The sequence below is a fragment of the Alosa alosa genome, chromosome 16 (assembly GCF_017589495.1).
Source record: "Alosa alosa isolate M-15738 ecotype Scorff River chromosome 16, AALO_Geno_1.1, whole genome shotgun sequence".
NCBI lineage: Eukaryota > Metazoa > Chordata > Actinopteri > Clupeiformes > Clupeidae > Alosa > Alosa alosa.
The window spans coordinates 11,560,789-11,581,720 of NC_063204.1; the positions used below are offsets into that span (position 1 = coordinate 11,560,789).

The following is a 20,932-nucleotide window of genomic DNA, read 5'->3' on the forward strand; positions in this document are numbered from 1 at the left end:
GTTAAATTGTCAAATGGTGTAAACCACAAAATGACAAATATCTAATATTTCACACCTCCTAGAGTTCATGCAATTGCTCTCATGAAATTATTAGTTTATTTTGTAATATCCTATGAGAATATGTTTTATTATATTTATTTCTAAATTTAAATGATATGGGTTTTTCATTGTACTGAGCAAGACCATATGTAAAACATGACACAGAAAAATAGGCATCAAGGTAAACTGAATTGGATATGTTGATATGTATTCATGTCAATTTATTATATGTATTCATTTACAAATTATTTTCAAATTTCAACAATTTTAAATGTATGTAACCCATATGTACACAAAAAAAATGAGCGTCACGTCATTGACCCATGTAATTGTGCATATTGAGTAGAACTGGTTCTCTAGCTTGGATCATAACCTGCAGAATTTCCAGATACAGGGAATATCAGGTTCCTCATGGTTATTAAACTGGGGAAAATATTATTATTTCATAATATACAACTCGTCACATGTCACATCCACTACACCACCTACTGGTCAGACTACAGAGTGTTTTCAGTTTGAGTTTTACCCCCGCTCCACTGCAACCACCAGAGGGCGCCATTCCTAACCACTACAGCAAAAGTATTGAATGACTGCCCTCTGGGCTCCTCTCTTAAATCTGAACTTGTCTTTTCATATCAATCAGAAACCTATATTTTGTCTAGTTGGAAGACTATTATTGTGCTTATGCAATTATTGTTGTGTTGTGTTAACATGCTGCATTGATTCCTAAGTTGCTATGCAGAGTAGTTCAATGCAACACAGAAATTAATAGGTTGTGTTTATGCCTGTGGACCTGTAAGGACAGCCTTGCTCCTCCTACCTCACCCCATTCCCAGCCCTGTGTGTCAGCTACTCCGTCTGTCATTGAACAGCCTTTCCCATTACTTTGACAGAAGACAACAATGTTATAGCTAAATCTGCAATCTCTCACTTTTTTGATGGTACTAGGCCTACTGATGGACAATTAGGATCATTCATGCAGCAGTTACTGAATCAAGAGCATAATTATACTATTGCATGCAAGTACACAATTCAGTATAATATTATAGTATAGGATAATATTATAATAAAATATTTATTTTACCACATACTTTCATGATATTTATATTAGAATGTTTATGTTGCTCTCTTAGGTTTAACTTGTATAATGCTCATTTTCATATTTTGTCAGACAAGGACCAGTTAGCCTATGGCTCTCTTTTTGCTATAGACTAGCTTTAGGCAAAGTGGTCTAACCTATTTCCAGCGAATTATGCTAACAGTGCCAGACTGGGCTATTGCACAGGAGAACAAAAGGGAATGCATCCTCTTATCTGACCCTGGGATTGTAGGCAAATAAGTGAATTTTCCAAAAAGTTAGTGTTTTTTCTTTAAGTACATTATTTTTTCTTTTGAAAGTTTGAGAGACTCAAAAACTACTTGAACCTCAGAAGAGAGAAGTAAGGTGCTGTGTCTGAATGTTAGAGATTGTCATCTTATTTAATATCCCAGAACTGGGAACATTTGAAGTTGCATTGCTGTAGTGCTTTGCAGCAGATTCTTTCAAAAATCCAATAGCGGTCAAATACAAGAAGATAACTAGAAAACGTAATTCCAGGGAATTTCGAGTGCAGGAAAATGCAAAACATATGGTGTGAAATATATTGTTAAAACAGATGATGTGCTAATTGGCTAACTTTGTAAACAATGTAAACAAGTTAACTGTGCTAACAGTATTAGTTTATTAACTTAGCTAATGTTTTCTAGCAGTTATGCTGACAATGTGAACTATGTTAACCATGTTACTTAGCTAACGTATAATGTTTTCTAGCAGTTATGCTAACAATGTTAACTATGTTAACCATGTTAACTATGCTAACCATGTTACTTAGCTAACTTGGCTAATGTTTGCTAGCAGTTAGCCTAACAATGTTAACCATGCTAACTATGCTAACCATTTTTAATTTTCTTTTCTTTTTTTTACTTTTTATTTATTCATTTGTTTGTTGTCTGTCTTGTATGTCTTGGTGTCATGGGTACGCTGGCGACTACGCCACTCTGTCCGGCATCTATTGTCTTTTGTTATGTGTCAATGACAATGCCTTATATGTGGAGCGCGTTGGGTTGCACTCTGTGCATGTTAAATGCGCTATACACATAAAACTGACATGACTTAGCTAACTCAGCTAATGTATTATAGTAGTTATGCTAACAATGTTAACTGTGCTAACCATGCTAGCTATGCTAACCATGTTACTTAGCTTGGTTGCTAGGCTGTTGCTAGGGTACTTGAGGTGGTTGTTAGGCTGTTGCTAGGGTAGTTATGGTGGTTGCTAGGCTGTTGCTAGGGTACTTGAGGTGGTTGCTAGGCTGTTGCTAGGTTAGTTGTGGTGGTTGCTATACTGGTTGCTAGGTTAAACTCATTGGTTGCTATATTGGTTGCTAGGTTGTAACTGTGGAAGTGGTTGCTAGGCTGTTGCTAGGCTATTTGACATGGTTGCTTGGTTGTTGCTAGGGTACTTGAGGTGGTTGCTATGTTGGTTGCTAGGTAGGTGGTGGTTTACTATAGTTGGCTGAACAGTTATATAGGTGGATAGTTTAAATTGTTTGACAGTGAATTATTGTGGTGTTATTTTGAAACAGTTGTGGACAGAGGAAGTCTTAAGAGAGCCAGATTGTATGCTTAAAGCCTGAGACAGACTGTTGCTGCAGGTGGCCTGAACACCTGGCATAGGATTCTAATTGCTTAATGGCCGTATTGTGATGTCACATCTATGGGGACATTTTGAATAGTTTTTAATTAATAGTTTAAAAAGTATAAAAGTTACAAAGATGAAAAAAAAATACATAGCACACATGTCCTAAGCAAGACCTATGTAACATAGTATGAATTAAGTTCTTATGTTAGATGGTTGAAGCTGCATTAAATGCGTTAGAAGAAGAAGTTTAATGAGAATACTTAGAAGAACAGTGCAGTGCATTTTCATGCATTGTAATTACATCTTTGGAGTGTAAATGAAGACAGACATCCAATTTCAATTGCAATTTCACTTTATTCTACTGAACAGGTATGGGAGCCAAAGGCAAGCTCCAAAGTACAGCATGGAAAGCTTTCAGAAAAGACCCACAAGAGAGCTTCACTCTTCATCATGCCGTTTCTGTGAGAAAAAATTAAGGGAGAAAAAAGGAAATGATTCGGACTGGTGAGTTTTACACATTTTATGGATTAGAGAAAGGATTAAACATGACCTGAAATACTGCAGCTAAATCATTCTGTAATTTAACCCTAGCTCTCTTTTGGCATTGTGTGATCTCACAGTTGTTTCTGCAAGTAGTTTTTTTAACAGTTTTTTGAACTGCAGAACCTCAGCAAACAGTAGGTTGGGCAGGACTAAATCTCTAGGTTAATGTTTTTTCTTTTTTCTTTTTTTTTCAAACTATTATTTTTTCTTTTTCTTTTTCAGACTATTTAAACTATCATTTTAATACGCCACAGTTATAATTTATGATGTGCATCTACAGTATGGTCCAGTATGCAGCACAGCAAATCAAAATTCAATTTAATCTTTAGTCAAAGTTAATAAGTATAAGTATAAGTATAAGTATATATACTCTTTTGATCCCATGAGGGAAATTTGGTCTCTGCATTTATCCCAATCCGTGAATTAGTGAAACACACACAGCACACAGTGTACACACAGTGAGGTGAAGCACACACTAATCCCGGCACAGTGAGCTGCCTGCATCAACAGCGGCGCTCGGGGAGCAGTGAGGGGTTAGGTGCCTTGCTCAAGGGCACTTCAGCCGTGCCTACTGGTCGGGGTTCAAACCGGCAACCCTCCGGTTACAGGTCCGAAGTGCTAACCAGTGGGTCACGGCTGCCCCCTAAAAAATCTAATTAGCTAATCTACTTAAAGTTAGGCTATTTTCCATTTTGCATCCAGTTGTATCTAAAACTTACGGTGGCCTGGAAGGGCAAAAGAAAATTACATTGGTAAATTACTTATTTACAAGATTAAAAACAAATTTACTAGCCTGGGTGCCATTCCAAACTTAGTCCCGCCCACAACATTTGAGGTTGGGAAATTTGGTCTGGCATTGCTCTATTGTGGTGGAAGTATGCTCGCCCTATATCGGGCGGACCAATCAAATCAGGCTTTACAATGATGGACAGGTGAGCAACAGCGCCTGGTCTATAACGTCATCTGAGCATGCTTAGATTAGGCTTATGTTTGAAACAAAAACGCTGTGGCTAGAAGGATACATGGCTTTTAAGACCCCATATGGAAAATTCATATTATTTAATGAGGTTGTATCACTGAAAACGATTATTTCTGAAAACTCGTCTATCTAATCTCACATGGGTTTGTTATATCATTTGTTCCGATATAAATGCTGGCATGTGAACACAAACAAACCCAATGGACAATGGAGAAAAACTGTAACGATTCAGCCCGTGATTCAGAACAAAATAGGTATGAAAGCTCCTGATGAGTTGCACTGAAGCCCAGGTCCAAAGTTCTTGATTCAAAGTCTAGGCTTCTCCCGTTTTTGCACAAAGTAGCCTATCTTGCTCAGCCTTAACAATTTTTGGCTATATCAAACACTTCACACTTCCTAGCCTTCTTGGTAGTTGTTGTTAAAATGTATGACAAAGCTGCTATTCGTCAGTTAATTTAGGCTACTTCAATCGAGGCCATTCTTATAATGTTATAGTTGACAAGATGGCCACCTTAGCCTACATGGGGTAAGGATTAGTCTACTCTGCGAGGTTTAAAAAACAAACTAAAAGAGGCTGGACTGTCAAAGACCTCGCTTCCTCTGGCCACTACTTCCGTCTATTGTACCTACCCTTTCCGTAAAAAACGTACATTTGTTTCAAAACTTGTAACTTTGTTCACTCATTGTAAATTTGTTTAAAAACTTGTAAATTTGTTTTTAATCTTGTAAAATCTTGTAAGTAATTTACCGTTGTATTTTTTTGCCCTTCCAGGCCACCGTAAAAACTGGACTGAAATGTTGTAAAACCATTAACCTTAAATTAAAACCTACAATTAAATGAATTGTATGGGAAGAGTGAAATCACCCATTAGTTTAGACAGGTCCTCGCAGGTTTCTGTTAAGGATACAAGGATACAAGGAAGTTTATTGTCACATGCATATAGTTACTGGATGTAAGAAATGCAGTGAAATTATGTCTGGTGTCAGCCTATTTGTGCAAAGTGTGGGGGGGGGGGGTAAAAAGTGCAGTAGAAGAGGGGTTTAGTAGATTAAGTGGCAAGGGCTGCATAAGAAAGGTGGGGGAGGATTGGGATGGGGGCACCAACAAGGAGCACTCAAGAGCAACAGGGGCAAGGAAAAACTCCCTTACTAAGGAAGAAACCTTGGGCAGATCCCCGGCTCAAGGGGCTAACCCAACTGCCAGGGGTCTTGGTGTGTGTGTTGGGGGATGACAAGGGAGATGGGATAGTGTGCTGTGTATGTGGGGAGAGGGCAGTGTGCAATATGTGTGTTGGAGAAGCTTCCTCATGAGACAATGTGCTGTGTAGGGGCAGTGTACTGCAAGTATGGTGAAGGGACTTACTATTGCAAGCAGAGTACTGTATGTATGATGTATGTGAGTGATGACAGTGCAGATGTGTGTGTGGGCGGGAGGGGAGTGGAGCAGTGACTGTGTGTGTGTGTGTAGTGTGTGTGGGGGTAGGTGGGGGCAGTGATTTCAAGTGGTCTCTGCGGCTGCGCACACGCGTAGCTTAGAGGGAACATAGATTTCAGTACACTTGTGGTGCTAACTGGTTAAAGCAAAGCCATTAATAGAAAGAGGGGGGTCATTACAGTGTAATAAAAGGAGTACGGCTCTTATCTCACCTTGCCACCTACATCACGGCTCTTGGCTCTCATCTTGTTGACCTGAGACTCAGCTATATCAGCTCTCTCCTCAGCCTCATCCAGCTCATGCTGCAGCTTGCGGAACTTGCCCAAGTTAGAGTTGGCTTGTTCCTCCTGGAAAACATAATTGTTGACGCAAATGAAGTTTGTTCTCTACAAAGCAGACTGAGTATCTCAGTGGTGAATCATGGGACCCTTACAGCCTCCTCTGCTGTTCTCTTGTACGACTTGACTTTCAGCTGCAGTTTATCCACCAGATCCTGAAGACGATGCAGATTCTTCTTATCTTCCTCAGTCTGAAGATAGAGCATTAGGTAAGACATAATGTCAGCTATAATGAATGAGACAGAAAATGGAAGATAGAGAGGAAGATTTTGTTCACGAGATGCCCACTGTACCTGGTAGGTGAGCTCCTTGATGCGGCGCTCATATTTACGGATTCCTTTGACAGAATCACTGGCCTTCCGTTGCTCCATTTCCACCTCACTTTCCAGCTCCCTCACCTAAATGTAGACAAGAACATTTTAAATGTGGTTTACATGTGAATAAAAGGCACTAACACATTAAATATGTACAATAAAAAAAAAACCATGTGTTAACATGTATAAAGGATCTAAGTCGATAATCACAGTGTAACATAATATGAAAAATACATTTTAGGAAACGAACCCTGGACTCTAGTTTCTGGATCTGTTTCTTGCCACCCTTCATGGCTATTTGCTCAGCTTCATCCAGACGGTGCTGCAGGTCCTTGATGGTCTGCTCCATGTTCTTCTTCATGCGCTCCAGGTGAGAACTGGTGTCCTGCTCCTTTTTCAGCTCCTCTGCCATCATGGCAGCATCAGTGATGGCCTTCTTGGCCTTTTCCTCAGCATTCCTGCACTCCTGCACAGCCTCCTCTACTTCATTCTGGAGCTGGGATGTATCACCCTCCAGCTTCTTCTTCTGGTTCAGCAGGCTGGTGTTCTATGTGGGAAGACAGAAATGTTAACAATGGTCTGAACACTGTTCTTTATAGATCAGTGGGTCTGAGTCATATGAATAAATCTGAAAAACACTTCAGTATTCATATTTTACCTGAGAGTGCAGCAGCTGCACCCTCTCACTGACGTCCAGCAGCTCCTGTTCAGCCAGTTTCCGGCCTCTCTCAGTCTGCTCCACCAGGGACCTGAGCTCATCCAATTCAGCCTGCAGCAGATTGTTGCGTCTTTCCACAATAGCAGAGTTCTCTTTGAGATCATCATTAGCACGGAGAGATTCATCAAGCTGCAGTTGAGCATCCTGTTGTTGACATAATTATTGAAATTAATATTGGATTAACCTTGTGTTAGTGCACAGCAAGCAGCCTTGCAATTATATAGTAATTTATATTTTGTTGTTTAACCTTCAGATGTCCATGGAGACCCTTGAGCTGCTTCTGGGCCTCAGATGCCTGCCTGTTGGCCTGGCTGAGCTGGATCTCCATCTCATTGAGGTCTCCCTCCATCTTCTTCTTCAGCCTGAGAGCCTCATTCCTGCTGCGAGTCTCAGACTCCAGGGAGCTCTGCAGGGTATCCACCACTCTCTGCTGGTTCCTCTTGGCCTGCTCCATCTCCTCATCCTTCTCAGTAAGTTTACGCTCAATGTCAGCTTTGACCTGATTGAACTCCAGCTGAGCTCTGAGTATCTTACCCTCTTCATGCTCTAAAGTAGCCTGAGGAAATGTAACAGCATATGACATACCATAGAGTACATAATATAAAAAAAATATTGATTAAATCTTTCAATTAAAACTTATGATATATTTGTCATATAGCATACCTCAGCTTCCTCAAGAGCAGTCTGGATCTCTGCCTTCTCTTGCTCAAGTGTCTTTCTGACTTTCTCAAGCTCATGGATGTTCTTTCCAGTCTCACCAAGTTGCTCAGTGAGATCAGAAATTTCCACTGGAGTGGGAAATTATATTGTTAGTGTTATGATGGATCTCACAATCATGTAGGTTTTGTGATTAGGGAATGTGAAAAAACAGACCTTGAAGATTTTTGTTCTCCCTCTTCATGGTCTCAAGGTGATCCAGAGATTCCTCATAGGAGTTCTTGAGTTTAAAGAGCTCAGTGCCAAGAGATCTGGACTCTTTCTGGGAGCTCTCCAGCTCAGTCTGAGACTCCTCATACTTCTGCTTCCACTCAGCTAGGACCTGAGAGTGACCAGAGAATTGGAATATGAATACAGTATAATGATTAAAACATAATTATTAGATTAGATTAAGCTTAAGATGTCAAAAGTAATCATTCTGAATTTAATACCTTATCAAAATTTCTTTGCTTCTTGTCCAGGGCAGCAGCAGCAGCGTTGGATCTCTCCACATCTACCATGAGATCTTCAATCTCATTCTGCAGTCTATGCTTAGTTTTCTCCAGGGAGGAGCATTTGGCATTGACAGCCTCCACAGCTTCCTCTGCATCTTGCAGACGCTGAGCAAGTTTTTTCCTGAGGAAAAATAAATTGAAAGTGAGTGACATGTACATGCCATGTCTAAAGATTGATTTTGAACAATTTATACAGAGTCAGTTCAGGGGCCCTTACTTGGCATCTTCCAGCTCCTCAGTCCTCTGGATGGCATCAGTCTCGTACTTGGTTCTCCACTGAGCCACCTCAGAGTTGGCCTTGGAGAGACTGCGCTGCAGCTCAGCCTTGGCCTCCTGCTCCTCCTCATACTGCTCCCTCAGGAGGTCGGAGTCATGACGAGCAGACTGCACTGCATGGGCTAGTGCATTCTTTGCCTGGAAATTAATAATAATAAAAACAGAGATAATCAATAATTTATTAACTTCATGAACCATAAACTGACAATATGTCTGGACACCTGTAGTTCATTTATGGTTTCCAAGTAGCATAACTAGTGGTGAAATGTAACAGTATTCAGAATGAAATGCTTTTCAAATACCTTTACTTCTTCTTCCAGTTGTCGTTTAAGATCTTCAATCTGTTGGGTATAAGACTGCTTGCCCCTAGTAAGCTGAGAGACAAGAGAATCCTTCTCCTCCAGTTGCCGGGAAAGCTCACCTATATATTGAAAAATTGATTGATTGATATTGATTTCATGAATATCTCAGCGTTGAAAGTTTACATTATGCCATGAAAGTTTACATGCATATACCATTTTCAGTTTGAAGCTTAGCTTTCTGCATAGTAAAGTCATTTATGCTTCGCTGGCCCTCTTCAAATTTGGTTCTATATTCACTCATCTGATCCTCCAAGGTCCTGCAAATTTTTCCAAATTTCCCTGAAAAGAGGAAGTGAAGCATGAAAAAGATGAATCAAAATGCATCCGTTATGAAATGTAAACATTTTTACAGTTATATTTATGAGTTTTCAGGCTTTACCTTTGCTTTGGAAACCTGTTCCATGTTTGAGACGACATCATCCAACTCCAGACGGAGTTCACTCTTCTCCTTCTCAAGCTTTTGTTTGACTCTCTGAAGGTTGTCAATCTGCTCCCCGAGGTCAGCTACACTGTCTGCATGCTTCTTCCTCAGTGTGGAGGCAGTAGCCTCATGTTGCAGAGTGGACTCTTCGAGGTCTCTGCGCAGCTTCTGGAACTCAGCCTCCCTCTTCTTGTTCATCTCAATCTGGGCAGCAGTGGCACCTCCAGCCTCCTCCAGCCTCTCACTGATCTCCTCCAGCTCTCTGGCCAGGTCTGCCCGCTGCTTCTCCACTTTGGCTCGGGCAGCTCTCTCAGCCTCCAGCTCTTCTTCTAGCTCCTCAATGCGAGCCTTATTGAAAAAACAATAAACTTAAATAAAATTTCTTTTTCAACTGTGAAAAGCTATTTTAATATTCATATTAATTTTTTTCTGTACCTGAAGCTCCTTAAGTTTCTTTTGGAGCTGGGCTGCCATAGCTTGTTCATCTTCAATTTTGCTATTAAGTTGACTTATTTCAAAGTCTTTCCTAAAAGAATCAGAGTCAAGTTGAAGACACATTTAACATTGCCATATTATGCAATTATGCTTGTGCCTTCAGTAAGTACTTTTTAATTCGCTCTTCCAGTTGTTGTTTGTCATTTTCTAAATCCATCAGATTTTCCTGGGTCAGCTTTAAGTCTCCCTCAAGTTTTCTCTTAGCTCTCTCAAGGTCCATCCTTAGTTTCTTTTCCTGTTCCAGGGAGCCTTCCAGCTATAAAACAGATAGAACAACATTGCTATTTCTTGCAATGCACTAAATAATCAGGTAACTTATAATCTTGTCTTTCAAAACGTACATCATCAACTTGCTGCTCCAGTTTGGTTTTGGCCTTAGTCAGAGTGTTGACTTTGTCCTCCTCACTCTGAAGATCATCCAGAGTTTGCTGGTGAGCCTCCTGAAGAGCTTTCTTCTCCTTGGTCAACTTGGCAATGATTTCATCAAGAGCAGCCATCTCCTCAGTCAGGTTTTTAACCTGAAAGGAAAAGGCCATAATTAGAATGTTGTTCCATAAGAAAATCATTCTTTCACTCATCATGACAGTATGAGTTTAACTGTACTGACCTTATTCTCAGTGGCATGTTTCTCTTTTTCCACTTTAGCCAACGTGAGCTCCAGATCATCAATGTCCTTCTTGAGCTCAGAGCACTCATCCTCCAACTTCCTCTTCTTTGAAGTCAGCTCTGAATTCATCTCTTCCTCATCTTCCAGCCTCTCAGTCAGCTCCTTAGTTTTGGCCTCAAGCTGGATTTTGCTCTTGATCAAACCCTCACATCGCTCTTCAGCATCACAAAGATTGTCTTGTTCCTGTTAACAGCAGTTGATTTGAAGATTTTGAACTTCTTATCAATATGATGTATTTTTTACACATTTGAGTAAGTTTTAGGCCTGGTAAGAATTGTCCAATTTCATTCAGTTCTGTTTTTGTCTGAAATGTAAGGATTGCATACAGTAAATAGGTAAATTAAAAGGCAATTGGTTGATCATACTTACAGTCTGGACTTGAATTTGCAGGTCATTCTTTTCTTGGAGAATAGAAACCATTTTCTCCTCCAGCTCTTTTCTACGAGCCTCAGATTTTGCATAGGCCTCCTTCAGCTTCAGGAATTCTTCCTTCATGTTGGCCATCTCTTTCTCTGCCTCAGCAGATCTCAATAAGGGCTTGATCTTGAAGTACATCTTCATCCAGGGCCAATTCTTGACACCCATGAATGCACGGACGTTCCACTGAATCACTAGCAGGGCATCCCTGAAAATTGGGAAAGGGAAAAATAATCATTGTCATGTTTGTAATTAGAATATCCCAGATTATAGAATAATAATTGCTCTATTTTCATTATATATCAGGCTGTAATAGAAATGTCAATTTCCAAGACTGTAAAGTTTTAAAGTCAGTTTTAAAGAAATAGATTGACTGAAACTGCCATGTATGTGTAGCTAATAGTAAAGCCAAGTAAGGCTGCTGCCTAAGCTTACTGTTGACATTTTATTATATTCCAAAAGTGTTTTTTTGTTTTTTTTAATCAGTAAAGCAATTTACCGGCGTTCAACAATCTTCTGAAATTCAATTCTTGCCAGAAGACCTCTTCCTCTTGATTGGATACCAGTGATGATTAGAGCGAGACGGTCATCTCTCATCTCCTCAAGGGTTCCCAGGAGACCAGCTTTGAAGAACACCTTTAAATCAACAATTTATGTGTTTAGATTTAAAATGTTATTAGGCCTATTTAAAGGACAACTCCAGTATGATTTAACCTAGAGCCTTGTTGTTAGAGGTCTTGAGTACTGTCAGTAGGGGGGGAAAAGAATCAGTGCAACATCGCCATCTTTGTGTCTGAACTTCCTATTGTACAGTACATCCATTGCAATACATTGAGATGTAGGATTTTATTGAGAAGACATCTATGGGTCATCCTAAAGTTAGGAATGTTTATGTAGGATTTTGGTAACTTAAGACGTTCTATGATACACATTTACTATCTGAAAGTAGTATAACACTTACAAGCAGCTGTTTTGTTATCATTTTCTAAACATAGTTATTATGGTTACCAAACTGATAAGATAGGATTTGCGAGTTAGGAAGTTTCTGTAATACGGCCCTGCAGTAAGTGTTTTGGTTTTAGCAGTTTAGACAGTACATAATCAGATAATGCATTGGGTTTAAATAAAGAAACTACTTTATAAGAATACATTATGACAATTATGTATTGACATTCTGTGCTGAGAATGGCCAGTCCATCTCCAACTTCTCTGAGTAGTTTGGTACATAGACTCGGGACCCGATTGTGAGGACCTACAGTACAACATATGTTGGTGTCCTTTGACCTCTAGGGGGTGCTACAACTACCAAAAATACTTTTTTACCCGGATGCCCGATTGGTCGAAAATGTACTGCTGGAATCAAGTTCAACACACCGCATTTCACAGTCTGCACCCATTGGTGAACCACACCTGAGCAAGCACACTTTGCAGTTTCTCAGAAAGGCTTCTACATGTAAAGTAAATAAATTGTAGAAATTGTGTGATGGCACAAATAGTCAGTCTAATAGCTCTGTTTTCTTTGGTTGTTTCCTGTGTAGTTCATACTAGTAATACTACTGTAGTTGACTGCCTGTACAAACACTCCATTTTTGCTGTTTGCTGTCACTTGACTATGAAACCATTAGCAAGAATTTGAAGATGATACCAAAACTAGTTAGCTATTGAGACATATTTCAAAATATTTCAGATTGTTTGCATAGTGTTAGTTAAACATTGATAGTGGTTACAGGAAAATTCAAATAACTACCTTAGTATGTCCGAATCTGTACTGTTCATGGTCAATATCCAGGGATCCAAGCAGTTTTTCTGCTCCTTTCTTGTTGTCAATGAACTGTCCCTCAGGGATAGCTGCAGGATTCAGGATACGGTATCTGAAGAGAATAAGATAGTCTAGATACATACATATTCCCTCAATATTGTTGTAAGAAAAGTATAATCATTAGGACAAAAATAACAGATTTTACCTCTGTTTGAAATCTCCGTACAGGATCCGGTTGGGGAAGCCCTTTCTGCAGATCCTGATGCCTTCCAGCACACCGTTACAGCGCAGCTGGTGCATGACCAGAGGATTCTCCATGGCCCCAGGAGTCTTGGTCTCGTTGGGGATGATGCAGCGCACAAAGTGGGGGTGAGTTGACCTCAAGTTGGTCATCAGCTTGTTCAGGTTCTCCTGTTGTAAGACATTTTGTATTTGAATGATTAGCTATTCAAATAGCATGAGTATCACTTTCACAACTTAAATTGAATTAGGAAGTACAGGTAATCACTAACCCTGTGCAGTGCAGACACTGTCTGGAAAGAAGATCCTTTCTTCTTCTTCTCCTTGCCCTTTCCACCACCACCACCACCTTCCTGTGCTGTGAGAGTATACGTTTGTGATTAACATTTTTTGTCATTTTAGATCATGATATAGATTTTTTGTTGTACAGTATATATATTTGCCAACTGTGTGCTTCATTTTAGATTTATTTTAGCTCTAGTTTTAGATGCTGATAATAATAAAAGACCTATTTTTTCTGTAGTTGAAATTTACCAGATTCAGCCCCGGCATAGTTTGCAAAGAGGGTTGCAAGCATCTTCATTGTTGACTTCTGGTATAAACCGACCACAGTCTCATTGAGAGGGTCCTTGTTCTTCACTAGCCAATTGTTGATGTTGTAGTCAACAGTGCCAGCATAGTGAACCAGGGAGAAATGGCCCTCTGGTTTCCCCTTGACAATCCTGGGCTTCTGGAAGTTGTTGGATTTCCCCAAGTGGTTGTCATAAAGCTTGGCTTTAAATGTGGCATCACTGGCCTTGGGGAACATGCACTCCTCTTCAAGGATGGACATGATACCCATGGGCTGTAATATAGTCATGAAAATATAATTTTTGTTAGTTGGTTATTTTATGGAACTAGGACAGGAAGTAAAACTTTGTTGAAGGATTACATTTCCACAAAACAACAACAAAAACAACAACAACAATAATAATAATAATAATAATACTGATAATAACGATGATGACAGTAATATATTACATTACACTACTAACACATTATTCATTTATACACCTTTTCAATAAGGTCAATGCAGGCCTGCAAGTCCATGCCGAAGTCAATGAACGTCCACTCAATTCCCTCCTTCTTGTACTCCTCTTGCTCCAGTACAAACATGTGGTGGTTGAAGAACTGCTGCAGCTTCTCATTAGTGAAGTTGATGCAAAGTTGCTCAAAGGTGTTGAACTAAAAAAAAAAAAATGGACAGGTATGTTGTGTTTTTTTCCCAAAACTTTTTTTCTTTTAAAGTTGTGTTTTGGAAGAGAAACTCACATCAAAGATCTCAAATCCAGCAATGTCCAGCACACCAATGAAGTACTGGCGAGGTTGTTTGGTGTCCAAGGTCTGGTTGATTCTTACTACCATCCAGAGGAACATCTTCTCATACACGGACTTGGACAGGGCTCCAATAGAGTAGTACACCTTAGAAATATAAGGTTTGTAATAAAAGCATACTAAACAGTTTGTTAAATGGTAAGAGGAAAAGTTGAGACAAAATATGCATTTTTCACACCTGCTGGACATTTTGTCCCTTGGTGACCCACTCGTTTCCTACTTTAACCCTTGGGTGACACAAAGCCTTGATGAGGTCAGCAGAGTTCAGACCCATCAGATAAGCAGATTTGTCAGCATCTGTTGAAAAAGCACATATATGTACAGTAATCTTAGATTTATACATCTATGGATATAATTTTAGAAATTGTGTGACCAAGTTGTCAGGAGATGATAGCTTTCAACATTTAATAGTATTAGTTGCACCATGATGCTAACTGAAAACTGTATTTGTAAATACTTTTGTAATTGTTTTTTAGAACATTCAGGCATAACTGTGAAGATACTGTACAAACGCAGTGGTGATTTACATCATAATGAGGCAGTGTTTGGAGTACACACCTTCAGTGCCATCAGCCTCTGCCTGCTCCTCTCTCTGCTTCTGCTTGAACTTCATGTTGCCATAGTGCATGATGGCACCAGTCAGCTTGTAAATGCTGTTCTTCTCCTCTTGAGTAAAGCCCAGCACATCAAAGGCGTCCTATAGTATGAAGTAAATAATAGAACTGAAATGATCGTACGTGTGATTCAGAGAAAACTAACGTACGCACAAAAAATGTGCGTACACCACCCTTCCAGATGTGCCCATTATAAATCACAAATGAACATCAACTTGTGCGCAGCCGGATGGTTTTAGGTCTCCGCCTTGTAAACACCCCCTCATCAATATCATTAGCATATGTTTTAATAAAATCAATGGCCTGTCAAAAGTTGTAGCCTATGTAAAATTATATATTGAAAACATTGTATAGGCCTAGCCTATGCCATCTGATGTTAACTAACCTATATGCGTCAGTTTGAATAGCTAATTATGTTTTTTCCAGCAAACTTTCTGAAAGAGATCGTATGCATCCATGTCCATTGTCCTCTGCTCGCTTTCATTCCTTTTGCTTGCAGTAATGTGAATAATCAACATTTAGTATGTTTAGGCCTACTTTGTAGAAAAAAAATTGGGTAGGCCTACCTTATGAAGGAAAGACCTCTATGCCTACAGCATAATCCTGTAGCCTATGTAGGCTACTGTACGTTTCCAATATGACCCAGGGTAATATGCTGATTTAGCCTACAAAACAGAGGACTAAATTATAAGCGTGATATGTCATGTAGGCTTAATGTTTCTTTTAGGATAGCCTATGTTTTTGCTGAAAAAGTAGCCTAGTTCGCCGGTCATTATTTATTCATTCTGCATATCTTTGCGATCGTTTTCTTTCAATAATGTCCAATGGCTTAAACATTGTCCTTTATTGTTTGCTTTAGGCCTACCTTTATATTTTAGCCTACATTATCTAACTCACGTATTGTCATTGGATCGTGGGCACTGCCAGTCAAAAAAAGCAATCAGGTTTGCGCTGCACCTCTTTACAACTCCGCCGCAACACTAAATATGAAGATGCCCTGCTTTCAGAGGATATCTTCCGTCCCTTTATTGTGTAGGCAATATATATGATATAAAAACTCTATAGGCTACATTGTATAGCTTACATTCAAATATTACCTTTCTGTTACGGAGCTGCATAGGCCTATGAGTGCAAATTAGGATGTAGTGGAGGCTAAACGTGAGTAAACGCAGTTTATCCACCTCTGAAATTTCAAAAATGGAGTTTAGGCCTACCCACCTCTTATTAGAGTTTATCCACCTCTCAAAAGAGTTTATTCACTTTTAACATTCAAAACTGTATTATCCAATACTATCCTATATTCCCAATATGGTACAATAACCTCCACCATTATCAAACATGTTCTGAATGCCTTTTTAAATCCGATAGTATAATTTTCATTAGCAGTTTCATTAGCCAAACCATAAACCATTAAGCTGCGTCCAAAAACGTCTTTAAAAATCGTATAATATTGATCATGCATGTGGCAAAGAAAGACATGTGATCATTGGTCTTGGACTTTTGAAAACGCATCACACTTACACCTCAGATTACTTGCATTACCACAAGGAAATGGTCGTACGTCAAGTTTGAACCTGACGTGGAGATAAGCACTTTTCACAGTTTTTTTTATAAATCTGAGCGTTGGCATGGATTTGAGTGTACGCACTGTCTAAGATCAAATCTGTGCTAAGAACGGTTTATAAATGAGGTCCCTGGTCAATTTAACACACATTTCAGATGTGCAAATTACTGTTTCTCACACACTAATACTTTACAAGAGCAAGAAAGTGGGATTACTCCTGCAGATGAAAGCTTATTCAAATTGTATAGAAAAAGTCTTGTTTGTTTTTCTTCAGCTGACTTTTAATTAAGGCCAGCTTTACTCACATCAGTGGCCTGAAGCTCATCACCATCATCAATAGAGGCTACTTGGGTCTCTCCTTGGGAGATGAAAGCGTAGTCATAGGGGTTGTTTGTGATAAGCAGCATCTCTGAAATAGAAGAATATGATTGTCAGAGGTTTCCTCTTCAGTAAGTGACATTCAATGTTTTAATATTTTGTCTTGCAAAGTTTGGGAAGTCTAACCCAGGAGTTCTGGTTTTCTCTGAGAGAGGATCTGATAGAAGATGTGGTAATCTCTCTCAGCCTTGAGCTGGAAAGTCACCCGAGACTTCTCTAGTAGATCTGTCAAATGATGGCAACAATTTTTTTTATGCAAACAATATTTCAAGAATAATAGGCTTTTATTTTTGTACATAGTGTATCTGACTCACAGGTCTCGATATCAGCAGAGGCCAGCTTGCCATTTGCATGAAAGTGGATTCTGATAAATTTACCCTGAAAAAAAAAAAATTTTGTTTTATACTCATGATGAATTGTTGCATATCATTGCTTGGATTTATTTTACGTATTTTAAGTGACATTTGTCAAAATTATACTTACAAATCTAGAGGAGTTGTCGTTTCTGATGGTCTTTGCATTACCAAAGGCCTCCAGAGCAGGGTTACACTGGATGATTTGATCCTCCAGGGTTCCCTAAAGACAAACACCAGAGTGTTTCATGCCCATCATTTGTGGAATGTTAATCACACACAGCATAACATTGTTTCAGTATAACAACCTTTTTGTCATTTGGATCCTTCTTGCCAGTTCCACCAGCAGCAATGCTGGCGAAGTACTGAATAACTCTCTTGGTGTTCACAGTCTTCCCAGCACCAGATTCTCCACTTAGAGATAAGGGAGAGGAATTTAGTTTATATTGTTATTGTCTATCAGCACTTCTCAGACATACAAATAGCGTCACTGGTAACATTTAAGTTTAGAGAACACGTGCTACCCATTAACACATACGTAATATTTGTATACTGCTTAACAAGGTCTGTATTTATCTTCATTGCACATTGCTATCCGGCTACGAGAGATTACATTCACTATGCTAAGTTGAGCTAGCGGGGGCGCTGCCGGACTAAGACAATGTATGCACTAAGACAAAAATGTTTTTGTTCACTTATCTAACTCTAGGGGAGACAATGAATAACCCAATTACATAAAATTGTGGCGTGTACCTTTATATGTTACTATTCTGTCATTTCTAACACTGTCTGTCTGTCACCTTGTCAGACAGTGTATTAAAAGTCTGTGAACTCTCTATTTTGATCCATACTATATACCAATTACCTTAGACAAGCTAGTTGCTTATTAAGGATTTACCAAGAGTAAATGACCTATTTTTTAAGAATAAGAAATTGTTCAATAAAGATACAAAAAATGTGCAATGATACTCAATACAGGCCGTCTTGAGCAGTAATACATACACATATTAGTTGTCTATCAATAGTTACTCTAACATTTGTTCCCAATACTGATAGGTTACCACATTTCTATAATAAACTTACGTGATCAGGAGGGACTGATTCTCCCTGTCTAAAAAAAAACAAACATTTTATTGAAGATATTTATTATATATATACTGATTATACCCCCATTTTGGTCTAATGTGTATATGCAATGCAGTTTTAAGTAAAATATAGTCTTATATGAATTTTCTTTACCTGCCAGCATGTATTGGTAAGCATTGTCAGAGATAGAGAAAATGTGGGGAGGAGCTTCACTCCTCTTCTTGCCTCTGTATGCAAGAACAACTTCCTGGTTGTACACTGGCAACCACTTGTAGGGGTTGACAGTGACACAGAACAATCCAGAGTAGGTCTGTACAAAAAGACAAATAAAGAAAAATATTAGTTTGAAAATATCTGGCATCTCTTCAGAGCTTGAGACACATTTGATTCTATACTCACATAGATCATCCAGGCTGCATAACGCTCTTTGAGGTTAAACAGCACAGCAGGCTCATGCAGGAAGGTGAACATCGCCATGTCCTCAATTTTATCGAACTTTGGCGGGTTCTGAGGGTGGACGTCTGCCTCTTTTACAGTAACAGTCTTTATGAAGGAGAGAACATGTCAGTCATCAGTCATTTTTTTGTTTTTTTTTTTTTTTTTGTTGCAAGGATGTTATTCATTAGAAGTCATATGTTTCCAGTTCTGCAAACATAGAAATCTGCAGAGAGGTAAATATAGATGTATTTTTTAGTGTTCAGGTCTTGAAACAACATGTATATGTATTTAAACAATCTATGGACTCAAACCTCATACCCTGTCCTGCCAGTCACCATTCCATGTCATTCATAGTCAAACATACTGTACAGATTTAATCTTATGAAGGCCAGAGTTTAGAGACTGTTTATGAAAGAATTTAGAAACTATTTATTTACCTTCCCTTCCTCAGTTTCAACAGTCACTTTGTCCCCGTCTCTGCTTTGGATTTGTGCCTTCACAAATTCAACCATGGGGTCCACCACAAAGCATGACTTCTTGATGTCAAAAGGGCGAGTCTGGGCCTCCAGACGCTCCATATCCGACTTCCTCAGATAGGGAGCCGCCGCCCCAAACTCTGCCATCGCCGCATCCCCCATGATTTAGCCTTTGAAAAGTGGGAAGAGGGAAAGTTGGGAAGTATTTGCCTCATGAAAATAGAACCAGCACAGTTCAAGTCAGATCAGCACAGTTAGACACAGAGATCATCTGCAAACAGTTCATTATGTGGTTAAGGTAAAATATACAAATTATTAGTATATACTTGTAAAAGTGTTAAGGATGCAGCTTCTACTATATCACTAGATGTCAGATTACACATCAGATATAAATGCCAATCTCAGAGTTTTAAGTAAGTTCAGTGTTGATTTGAGTGTACAGTGTTATTTCAATCATGTGTTTAATCATAGAGTGCTATGACCATAGAGTGCTAATAAAGAGGCTAACATGAAGCCAACCACAGTACCTTTGATGTTCACTTTCCTTCTAAATGATTGTTATTGCCCTAAAATGAACAAGAAAATAGTTTGCTGATAAACTCCTAAAATTTAATTGTTAAAGCTAATGAGCAAATAGTTATAATGAACTATTGGATCTTAAAGCTCTTGAATCTTTAGGTAAATGATCAATTAATTACTCTAGTTTCATCCATTGTCCTACCTGTGGGTGATGGAATTGAACCCGGATTGTAAGCAACAAGAACTCCCTCTCTTTTATACAACAAGCAGCTCTCTTATATGGATAGAGACAGAAATAGCTGTTACACTTCAGTTCATTTAAATGGAAAGGAGGGGCAGCTGATTTATTCAGTAGTGTTAAAGCTGCAGTTTATCACTTTTTTGCCAAGAGAGAAAATGCCTTTTTTGACCTTAAGAAACAACAGTAAAAGGGACACTTTTGTTAATTTATCTTGGTATTCTCTACCTCTTTCACATCATTTGCTTGATGTGTTTTTTAGCATTTTTTTCTTTTAGGTTTTACAGGGTCTGGGTGATGAGAGTGATAGGGTGAAATATCACACGGGGAGGAAGTCCATAACTAATGTGTCAACTCTTTAAACCATAAAAGGATCTATGTACATAGAGCTGGCTTTATTTCAACAGTTGCAATTGTTTAAATATAGCACTTAAGGCGTAATAGAACAATGTACAATAAACAACTGCCCAAAGTAATATGTTAGATTTAAGTTTGTATTCTTTTAAAATCAGACTAAAACATGTTTATTCTTGTAAGTTTTGAATTAGGCTTTTAAGACTATTTATATCTTGGCCGTTTTTAATATTTATATGTTCAACGTTTTATGGTTATGTATTTTTATGTTTATCTTTTTTATGTTTATGTATTTTCCTATATATTTATCTTTGTTGTTTGGTCAAGGCATATGTTTGTCGTGTTATCCTCTCTTTCCATTGAAGCACATTGAGTCTGTGCTTTTCAAATGAAATGTGCTAATATACAAATAAACTTGACTTGACTAAGTTTGGTCTATCTCTTTTAGGAAAATCACATAGCTGTCAGACCTTGATGCTCAAAATGTTATGAAGGGAAGCAGTGTCAAATGAAATGCTTAAAAAACATGTTATTTTGTGTCTATATAAAGCATTTCTGTTCTAAGAAGATGAATATATTAAACCAGACAGTGATCTATATGGCATATGTATTGTTTGTTAGTGCTTGTTTATTAGTGTAGTGAGTG

At 38.7% G+C, this 20,932-nt stretch overlaps 1 long non-coding RNA gene and 1 pseudogene across 2 annotated transcripts in view; one reads left to right on the forward strand and one right to left on the reverse strand.

Annotated features, from left to right (window-relative positions):
- LOC125309861 overlaps positions 1-19,373 on the reverse strand; it is a 21,373-nt pseudogene extending 2,000 nt beyond the window's left edge.
- LOC125309865 overlaps positions 1-20,932 on the forward strand; it is a 67,365-nt gene that overhangs the window by 6,161 nt on the left and 40,272 nt on the right. For both annotated transcript variants that reach the window (XR_007196205.1, XR_007196204.1), the window contains one exon: positions 12,881-13,021. This is a non-coding gene — a long non-coding RNA (uncharacterized LOC125309865). The remainder of the gene's footprint in view (positions 1-12,880; positions 13,022-20,932) is intronic.